General features: G+C 33.0%; 1 pseudogene; it reads left to right on the top strand.

Moving 5' to 3' along the window:
* Positions 1 to 7,599: 7,599 nt before the first annotated feature.
* On the top strand, positions 7,600 to 11,492 carry LOC134739028 (uncharacterized; annotated as a pseudogene).
* Positions 11,493 to 12,589: the final 1,097 nt, after the last annotated feature.

Consider the following 12,589-nt stretch of genomic DNA (forward strand, 5'->3'; position numbering starts at 1 on the left):
GAAAGGAACAGTCTATGAGGCAAGATTCATTTTTGTTTTAGTTTAGGAAATTGCACAGTCACCCCAACCTATAGCAACCACCATCCTGATAGTCAGCAGCCATGAACATCAAGGCAAGACTCTCCACCAGCAAAAACATGATGACTATCTGACTATCTGAAGGCTCAGCTGGTTGTTAGCATTTTTTTTTTTTTTTGAGACGGAGTTTCGCTCTTCTTGCCCAGGCTCAAGTGCAATAGTGTGATCTTGGCTCACTGCAACCTCTGCCTCCCAGGTTTAAATGATTCTCCTGCCTCAGCCTCCCAAGTACCTGGGACTACAGGCACGTGCCACCACGCCTGGCTATTTGTTTTTTGTATTTTTAGTAGAGACGGGGTTTCACCATGTTAGTCAGGCTAGTCTCTAACTCCTGACCTAAGGTGATCCACCCCTCTTGGCCTCCCCAACTGCTGGGATTACAGGTGTGTGCCACTGCGCCTGGCCTAGCATTTTTTAGCAATAAAGTATTTTTAATTAAGTACATTTTTACACATCTATTGCACACTTAATAGACTATTGAAAAGCATGGGCATGTAAAAGTTCACATGCATTGGGAAATCAAAAAGTTTGTGCGACTCAATGTATTGTGATATTTGCCTTTGTGGTGGTCTGGAAACAACCCACAATATCTCTGAGGTATGCCTGTGTTTATGTGTGTGTGTGTGTGTGTGTGTACATATATATGTATGCATATGTGTGTATATGTATACACACATATACATACATATTATCTGGAGAAGATCAAATCAGCCAGAACATTCCCTTAAGCCAAAACCTAGTCCACATCAAGGTCATAACTCTCTTCAATTCTAGGAAGGCTGAGAGAGGTGAGGTATTCGTACACATACATGCATATATATGTATGCATACACACACATGCATACATATATGCATGTATGTGTATGAATACATGTATACATATATACATGTATATATACATATATGTATGTATGTGTGTACATATATGCACATACATATACATATATACATACATATGTATGTATATGTGAACATATTTTTATATATGTGTGTGTGTGTATATATATATATATATATAAAACATAGCTAGTCTGTAGTAGAAATAGAACACGTGTTTCTAAACTCATGCTGGGCTTATCCCAAGTCCATCAAAACTGCAACCACCTCTAAAGGTTTGTTAAAATTTTTCATTTTAATAGAGTGATCTTAGTCACAGTCATACAAATGTCAAATATCACGTTTAATATAAAAATAACACCATATTGTAAAGTATATCATGCATCTTATTTTGTCAGGTTTTTAAAAAATGTTTTGGTTAAGACTGTGACCTGGGCCTGTAGTATTCTCTATTGTTTATGCTGCATCATTAGAAGCATGAATGTCACTGATTTAGGTGGCATGAGGGAGAGGGACAACTGGAAAATAGGACAGATGAGAAGAATTATTGAACTGCACCAGACCAAGGAGGATTCATCAAGAGAACAATGATTATTTATGAGGCAACTCTCAAGTACTCCCACTTTTCACCTACTAGTAGTATATAAATTTAAGGTAAGTCACCTCACTGTGGACATAGAAAAACAAAGAACATTTTATTGTCAATTGGACATACTTGAATATGTATTCATCATAATTTACTCTAAGTTCATATCTCACATACATTTTTAGGGAAAAAATGTAGATGTTTATAAATTTATTTTTATAAATAATTTTGCTTTTCTCATTACAGGTAGTAGACATTAATTGTAAAATTAAAAATATATGTATATTTACAATAATAAAACATAGTTATTAAGCTCAATAATATTTTAGAGCCATTACATCTAGTCTTTTTATAATATATTCATAGAGGTATGAATATACATGCATCCACACAAGAACATACATTATTTAAATGTTTTTAAAATGTTATAACTTGCTGTTTAGCGTCTAACATGATATTTTTAGTATTTCCCAGGTCATTAGAAATTCTAAGTAACATTGTGATGAATATATACAAGACCATAATATAATATCACGGGTTCTTTACCCATTCTTCTACCATTGGATATCTAACTTGCTTCTAAATTTTCTATTGTAAACACTGTTGTTGCTACAATTTCGGTATATTAATTATTTTATGTTACTGATTATTTATTTAAAGTATTTTCCTCCAAATTATTGATGTTGTTTTTAAGGTTTCTGACTGATCACAGCTTTGTGGTTCTGATACAAAGCTCAGGTATTAAGCTGATTTGCTCACATTTTCAGTATGCTTCCACCAAATCAGCTTAGGCTACTGTGGCCAAAGGAACTAGGTTTCAGCCACAGGTATGGTTAAATGCATGACTTTTAGCAATTGTTTTTTGTAATTGTTTTAGATTGATAATTCTTTCTCCCTAACAATTCTGCATATTATATTAAGAAATACCATATTTCAAAAACTGATGCTGAATTTAAACATACCCTAAAAGAATAGATTTATATGGCACATCATACTTTCTCTCCTACTTTTTGATAATGGATCATAATTTAAAACTTTTTTGTTCACTTTCAGAAGACTAGTCCAAGTATTAAATTTAGGATTGAACTAGACATCCCCAAGTTTTACTGAATGACTAAGTGTGATGGTTAATACTGAGTGTTAACTTGATTGAAGAATGAAAAGTACTGATCCTGGGTTTGTCTGTTGGGATGTTGCCAAAGGAGATTAACATTTGAATCAGTGGGCTGGGGAAGACAAACCCACCCTTAATGTAGTGAGCACAATCGAATCAGCTGCCAGCGAATATAACGCAGGCAGAAAAACCTGAATAAGAAAGACTGGCCTAGCCTCCCAGCCTACATCTTTCTCCCGTGCTGGATGCTTCCTGCCCTCAAACGTCAGAATCCAGGTTCTTCAGTTTCAGAATTCAGACTGGCTCTCCTTACTCCTCAGTCTGAAGACAGCCTATTGTGGGACCTTGTGATCATGTGAGTTAATACTTACTAAACTCATATACATATATTATATATATTATAGATCTATAATATATATATTATATATATTATAGATCTATAATATATATAATATATATATTATATATATTATAGATCTATAATATATATAATATATATATTATATATATTATAATATATATGTATATTATAATATTATTATATTATACATATAATATAGAATATATATATTCTATAGTATATATAATATATTCTATATTATATATACTATAGTATATATATTCTATAGTATATATACTATAGAATATATATCATATATATTATATATGATATATACTATAGAATATATATTATATATAATATATATAATATATATGTTATATATAATATATATATCATATAAAATATATCATATATAATATATATCATATGAATATATGAAATATATCATATATATTATATCTTATCTAATATATATTATATCTTATCTAATATATATATTATATCTTATCTAATATATATTATATCTTATCTAATATATATTATATCTTATCTAATATATCATATCTTATCTAATATATATTATATCTTATCTAATATATATTATATCTGATATAAAATATATCATATATCATATATATGATATAAAATATATAATGTAATATATATGATATAAAATATATCATATATATATTATATAAAATATATAATTATATATATTATGTAAAATATGTAATATAATATATTATATAAAATATATAATATAATATATTATATAAAGTATATAATATAATATATATTATATAGAATATATAATATAATATATATTATATAAAATATATAATATAATATATATTGTATAAAATATATAATATAATATATAATAGAATATATATTATATAAAATATATAATATAATATGTATTATAATATATATTATATAAAATATGTTATATAATATATAATATAATATATATTATACGAAATGTATAATATAATATATATTATACGAAATGTATAATATAATATATATTATACGAAATGTATAATATAATATATATTATACGAAATGTATAATATAATATATATTATACGAAATGTATAATATAATATATATTATACGAAATGTATAATATAATATATATTATACGAAATGTATAATATAATATATATTATACGAAATGTATAATATAATATATATTATACGAAATGTATAATATAATATATATTATACGAAATGTATAATATAATATATATTATACGAAATACATAATATAATATATATTATACGAAATACATAATATAATATATATTATATGAAATATATCATATAACATGTATAATATAATTATATATTCTATATAATATAACAATATAATATAATATAATAGATATTTTATTATATTATATGTACATACTATATATTAATATAAGATATATTATGTAATATATGATATATAATATACATTAGATTATATATAATATATAATATATGTATTATGATATATTATATATTGTTATATATTATATAACAATATATAATATATAATATGTCATATATTACATATTATGGATAATCTATAATATATAATATGTAATATATAATATATATTATTATATATTTTATATAACAATAGACAATATATATGTTATATATTACATATTATATATTATAAATAATATATAATATAAATAATGTATAATATTTTATATTATATATGATATAAATAATGTATAATATATATTATATATAATATGATATATAATATTATATTATATAATATTATATATAATATGATATATAATATTATATTATATAATATTATATATAATATTATACAATATAAATAATATATAATATAATATTATATATAATATAAATAAATAATATTATATATTATATATAACATAAATAAATAATATTATATATTATATATAATATAAATAAATAATGTTATATATTATATATAATATGAACAATATCATATATGATATATAATATAAATGATATCATATATTATATATAATATAAATAATATATAATATGTATTATATATAATATAAATAATATATAATATTATGTATTATATATAATATAAATAATATATAATATATATTATATATAATATAAATAATATATCATATATATTATATATAATATAAATAATATATAATATATATTATATATAATATAAATAATATATAATATATATTATATATAATATAAATAATATATAATATCATATATGTAATATAAATAATATATACTATCATATATTATATGTAATATAAATAATATATAATATTATATATTATATATAAGATATTATTGATATTATATAAAATATATAGTATATATTACATATAATATAAATAATAGATAATGTTATATATTGTATATTGTATATAATACATTAATAGATATTATATATTATAAATAATATATAATATATTAATACATATTTTATATTATAAATAATATATAATATATTAATATATATTATATATTATATATAATATATTATACATTATATATAACATTATATGATATATAATATAATATGATATACAATATAATATTATATATAATATCATATAATATCTAATATATAATATCATATTATATATAATATATAATATCATATTATATATAATATATAATATCATATTATATATTATATATAATATCATATTATATATTATATATAATATCTTATATATTATATATAATATCATATATATCATATTATATCATATTATATATAATATATAATATCATATATATCATATAATATCATATTATATATAACATATATTATATATATCATATAATATCATATTATATATATATTTTGTATATAATATCATATATATTATATATATGATATTATATATATTTTATATATAATATCATATATATTATATTATATATATGACATTATATATATATTTTATATATAATATCATATATATAATATATATATGAGTTTACTAAGTATTAACTCACATGATCACAAGGTCCCACAATAGGCTGTCTTCAGACTGAGGAGCAAGGAGTCAGGGTTATCTAGAGGGACAGAACTAATGAATATATGTGTATTATAATATATATATTATATATTGTGTATTATTATATTATATTGTGTATAATACACATATATTCATTAGTTCTGTCCCTCTAGATAACCCTGACTAATACAAATTTTGGTACCAGGAGTTGTTCTAGAGGAATACAATATTAAGGATGGACTTTTTTCGTTGGTTTTGGGGTTTCTGGAGTTGACTGCTTAATACAATTAGACCTAAAAATGCTAAGGACTCTACTTTTAATAGTATGCAGAACACTGACAGTCCTTGGCATGTACTGTTTAGAGACTTATGCAAAATAAATGCATTTGACACTCCTGATTCATTGCTCGTGGGAGGCAAGGAGTTTAGTGACTCTATACATAATATGTTTGACCATATGTGGAGAACCAAGAAACATAATGAAGCTGGTTGGTTGCTCCTAAGTTCAGTAGACAAAGTGATGAAAGAAAATGATGAACTCAGGGATTCTATCCCTGGCTTCAGAAGCAGATACTGAGCCTCAAATTCTCTAAGATTGCCCTGAGTGACAGTCTCATCTCCTGTGGAGAAAGAGCCGAAATTGTGGAAAAATAGACGCAAGCTCTTATCATGCAAGTAGCTGATCTGTAAGGAAAGGTGCATTCACAGTCTTGCCAGGTGTCTATTGTTAAAGTGAGGACATTGATTGGAAAAGAATGGGACCCCACAACTTGGAATGGGGACATGTCCCCCAGTGAAGCTGGGGACACTGAGTTTTGTAAACTCTGATGAACCTTTTTTGCCGGAAGAAACAGCTTCCCTATCCCCAGTAGTGGCAACATCCCCTCCCCGACCCATGCTGCCATCAGCCTTCACCCTTGTCTGAGGAGATAAACCCTGTGCTGCCTGAGGCAACAGTGATGGCCTCCGCTGAGGCAGTTGTCAGGCAAGATAATGTTGATTCTCCTCAGGACTCATCTCCAACATCCCTGTTTGCTTTTAGACCTACAACTAGACTAAAGTCCAGGCAGGCCCCTAGACGTGAGGGTCTGAGTGTGACCCATGAGGAGGTGTGCTACACTTGAAAATAACTGCTTCAGTTTTCTAATTTATATAAACAGAAATCTGGAGAACAGGCATTGGAATGGATATTAAGGGTGTGGGATAATGGTGGAAAGAACATAGAGTTGGATCAAGCTGAATTTATTGATTTGGACCTGCTAAGTAGGGACTCTGAATTTAATGTCACAGCTCAGGGAGTTAAAAAAAATTCTAATAGTTTATTTTCTTGGTTAGCTGATATATGGACTAAAAGGTGTCCCATTGTAAGCGAGCTGGAAATGCCTGATCTCCCTTGGTTTAATGTAGAGGAAGGGATCCAAAGGCTTAGGGAGATTGGGTTGGTGGAGTACATTAGTCACTTTAGACCTATTCATCCCAGCTGAGAGGTCCAGAGGATATACCCTTGACCAATACCTTCTGAAACAGATTTTTGAGGGCAGCACCTGCATCTTTGAAGAGCCCTGTAATTGCTCTTCTCTGTATGTCAGATCTAATAATGGGAACTGCAGTCACTGAACTTCAAAATTTAAATACAATGGGAATGATTGGATCCCGAAGTGGCAGTGGCCAAGTTGCGGCACTCAACTGTCAAAAGCAAGGTGGGTGTAGCTACCGTAAAAGACAGCAGAGGCAAAGCGGCAATCAGAATAGTCTGACTCAGGTAGAGCTCTGGCTTTGGCTAATTAATTACAGTGTTCCTAGAAGTGAAATTGATAGGAAGCCTACAAAATTCCTACTTAATTTATGTAAGCAGAAAACTTCTAGGCTGAGTAGACAAAAGGCTAATTTGAATTATAAAAACAGAATCATGACCCTTCAATCAATTTCCAGACTTGAGCAAGTTTGCAGACACAGAATCCCTTGAATTAAGAAAAGTCCAGGTCCCCTTGAGGAAGGAGACCACTACATTACCGACAACTTATGCAGTGAATCTTTCTCCCACCCTTCCCCAAGGAGACCTCTGGCTTTTTACCTGGGTACATTTGCATTGGAAAGGGAAATGATCAGACATTTCGGGGACTACTAGACACTGGCTCTGAGCTGATGTTGATTCCAGTGGATGCAAAATGTCATTGTGGCCCCCCAGTTAAAGTAGGGGCTTATTGAGGTCAGGTAATTAATGGATTTTTACCTCAGATCCAACTTACAGTGGGTCCAGTGGGTCCCCAGTCTCATCCTGTGGTCATTTCTCCAGTGCCAGAATGCATAATTGGCATAGACATACTTAGCAGCTGGCAGAACGCCCCTGCATTGGCTTCCTGACTAGGAGAGTGAGGGCTATTATGACGGGAAAGGCCAAATGGAGGCCATTAGAGGTGTCTCTACCTAGAAAAATAGTAAATCAAAAACAATATTGCATCCGTGGAGGGACTGTGGAGATTTGTGCCACCATCAAGGACTTGAAAGATGCAGGAGTAGTGATTCCCACCATATTCCTGTTTAACTCTCCCATTTGGCCTGTGCAGAAGACAGATGGAACTTGTGGATCTTGGAGAATGACAGTGGATTATCGTAAGCTTAACCAAGTGGTGACTCCAACTGTAGCTGCCATATTAGATGTGGTTTCATTGCTTGAGCAAATTAACACATCTCCTGGTACCTGGTATGTAGCCAATGACTTGACAAATGCCTTTTTCTCCATTACTGTTCATAAGGCCCACCAGAAGCAATTTGCCTTCAGCTGGCAAGGCCAGCAATATACCTTTACCGTCCTACCTCAGGGATATATCAAGTCTCCAGCTTTGTGTCAATCTTACTCAGAGAGACCTTGATCGCTTTTCACTTTCACAAGGTATCACACTGGTTCATTCCATTGATGACATTATGCTGATTGGATCCAGTGAGCAAGAAGTAGCAAACACACTGGGCTTACTGTGTGTCAGAAGATGGAAAATAAATTCGACTAAGATTCAGGGATCTTCTACCTCAGTAAAATTTCTAGGGGCCCAGTGGTGTGGGGCCTGTTGAGATATTCCTTCTAATCTGAAGGATAAGTTGGTGCATTTGGCGCCTCCTACAACCAAGAAAGAGGCACAATGCCTAGTGGGCCTGTTTGGATTTTGGAGGCGACACATTTCTCATTTGGGTGTGTTACTCCAGCCCACTTATTGAGTGACCCAAAAGGCTGCCAGTTTTGAGTGGGGTCCAGAATAGGAGAAGGCTCTGCAGCAGGTCCAGGCTGCTGTGCAAGCTGCTCTGCCACTTGGGCCATGTGACTCAGCAGATCCAGTGGTGTTTGAAGTGTCAGTGGCAGATTGGGATGCTGTTTGGAGCCTTTGGCAGCCCCCATAGGTGAGTCACAGCAGAGGCCTCTAGGATTTTGGAGCAAGGCCCTGCCATCTTCTGCAGATACCTACTCTCCTTTTGAGAGACAGCTCTTGGACTGTTACTGGGCTTTAGTGGAAACTGAACGTTTGACTATGGGTCATCAAGTCGCCATGTGACCTGAACTGCCTATCATGAACTGGGTGCTTCTGACCCATCTAGCCATAAAGTGGGTCATGCACAGCACCATTCCGTCATCACATGGAAGTGGTATACACGAGATTGGTCTCCAGCAGGTCCTGAAGGCACAAATAAGTTATATGAGGAAGTGGCTCCAATGCCCATGGTCTCCATTCCTGCCACCCTGCCTTCTCTCCCTCAGCCTGCACCAACGGTCTCATGGGGAGTTCCCTATGATCAGTTGACAGAGGAAGAGAAGACTAGAGCTTGGTTCACAGATAGTTCTGCACAATATGCAGGCACCATCCGAAGGTGGACAGCTGCAGCACTACCGTCCCTTTCTAGGACATCCCTGAAGGAGAACGGTGAAGGGAAATCTTCCCAGTAGGCAGAAGTTCGAGCAGTGCACCTTGTTGTGCACTTTACATGGAAGGAGAAATGACTAGATGTGCGATTATATACTGATTCATGGGCTATAGCTGATGGTTTGGCTGGATGATCAAGGACTTGGAAGAAACATGATTGGAAAATTGGTGACAAATAAATTTGGGGAAGAGATGTGTGGATGGACCTCTCTGAGTGGCCAAAAACTGTGAAAATATTGGTATCCCATGTGAGTGCTCACCAACGGGTAACCTCAGCAGAGGAGAATTTTAATAATCAGGTGGATGGGATAAGCCATTCTGTGGACACCACTCAGCCTCTTTCCCCAGCCACCCCTGTCATTGCCCAATGGGCCCGTGAACAAAGAGGCCATAGTGGCAGGGATGGAGGTTACGAATGGGCTCAGCAACATGGACTTCCACTCAGCAAGGGTGACCTGGCTACGGCCACTGCTGAGTGCCCAATTTGCCAGCAGCAGAGACCAACAATGAGTACTTGATATAGCACCATTCCTTGGGGTGATCAGCCAGCTACCTGGTGGAAGGTTGATTATATTTGACCTCTTCCATCATGGAAAGGGCAGAGGTTTGTCCTCACTGGAATAGACTCTTATTCTGGATATGGGCTTGGCTATCCTGTACACAATGCTTCTGCAAAGACTACAATTCGTGGACTCACAGAATGCCTTATCCACCGTCATGCTATTTCACACAGCATTGCCCCTGACCAAGGCACTCACTTTACAGCTAAAGAACTGTGGCAGTGGGCTCGTGCTCATGGAATGCACTGGTCTTATCATGCTCCCCATCATCCTGAAGCAGCTGGATTGATAGAATGGTGGGATGGCCTTTTGAAGTCACAATTACAATGCCAACTAGGTGACAATACTTTGCAGGGCTGAGGCAAAGTTCTCCAGAAGGCTATGTATGCTCTGAATCAGCATTCAGTATATGGAACTGTTTCTCCTATAGCCAGGATTCATGGTTCCAGGAACCAAGGGGTGGAAGTGGAAGTGGCACCACACACATCATTGCTAGTGATCCACTAGCAAAATTTTTGCTTCCTGTTCCTGCCACATTACATTCTGCTGGTCTAGAGGTCTGAGTTCTGGAGGGAGGAACACTGCCACCAGGAGACACAACAACAATTCCATTAAACTGGAAGTTACGATTGCCACGTGGACACTTTGGGCTCCTCCTACCTTTAAGACAACAGGCTAAGAAGGGAGTTACAGCGTTGGCCGGGGTGATTGACCTGGACTACCAAGATGAAATCAGTCTACTACTCTATAACGGAGGTAAGGAAGATTATGCATGGAATACAGGAGATACCTTAGGGTGTCTCAGTATTACCATACCCTGTTATTAAAGTCAATGTGAAACTACAACAGCCCAGTCCAGGAAGGACTACAAATGGTCCAGACCCCTCAGGAATGAAGACTTGAGTCACACCACCAGAAAAAAAAAAAAAAAAAAAAAAAATGACCTGCTGAGGTGCTTACTGAAAGCAAAGGGAATGCAGAATGAATGGCTAGTAGAAGAAAGTAGTAATCAATACCAGCTATAACCACGTGACCAGCTGCAGAAATGAGGACTGTAACTGTCATGAGTATTTCCTCCTCCTTTTGTTAAAAACATATTTGTGCATGTATACACTTGTACTAAGAAAATATCTTCACTTTATTTCCTTTTCCTTTATCATGTGACGCAAGATTTATTGACTTCATATCAGCATTTATGTATTGATAACTTCATGTAATGGTATTTGCATTGGGGATTGGTGCGTTTCTGGTTGCATGAAGGAGAATTGTATTATATTAGTTATAATTATGACCTTATTATCGTCCTTATTTGAAGATTATGTATGATCTCAGGAGATGTGTATGGGTTCAAGTTGACAAGGGGTAGACTTGTGATGGTTAATACTGAGTGTCAACTTGATTGAAGGATGCAAAGTACTGATCCTGGATGTGTCTGTGAGGGTATTGTCAAAGGAGGTTAACATTTGAGTCAGTGGGCCGGGGAAGGCAGACCCACCCTTAATGTGGTGGGCACAATCTAATCATCTGCCAGCGAATATAAAGTAGGCAGAAAAAAGCAAAAAGGAGAGACTGGACTAGCTCCCAGCCTACATATTTCTCTGGTGCTGGATGCTTCCTGCCCCCAACATCGGACTCCAAGTTCTTTAGTTTTGGATCTCAGACTGGCTCTCCTTGATCCTCAGCCTGCAGACAGCCTATTGTGGGACCTTGTGATCATGTGAGCTAATACCTAATAAACTCCCCTTTATATATACATATACACATATATATGTGTGTGTGTATATATATATATATATATCATATAACATATATACATGTTCCATTAGTTCTGTCCCTCTAGAGAACCCTGACTAATACACTGAGCTAATTGCAGCTCATTTTAAAGTTTTTTTTTAAATCAAGACAAGAGTAGGAGGCTTTTTTTTTTATCAACACACTTTGGATCTTCTTAGATTCAGAAGAACATCTACAAACACAATCAAATCCTAGGATTTCTGCCACTTCACTGTGAGAATTTCTCAACCTTTCTTCCCCTAGATCATCCAGAAGCCAGAAGCTTATCTTGCAAGTAAGATCTGCTTACAGACCCAACGGCAGCTTCTGGTTTGTCTTTCCTGAGCGCCTTTCCACTTTAAAGAGGAAAGAAAGACAAGTA

Source organism: Pongo pygmaeus, chromosome X (genome assembly GCF_028885625.2).
Source record: "Pongo pygmaeus isolate AG05252 chromosome X, NHGRI_mPonPyg2-v2.0_pri, whole genome shotgun sequence".
Classification (NCBI taxonomy): Eukaryota; Metazoa; Chordata; class Mammalia; order Primates; family Hominidae; genus Pongo; species Pongo pygmaeus.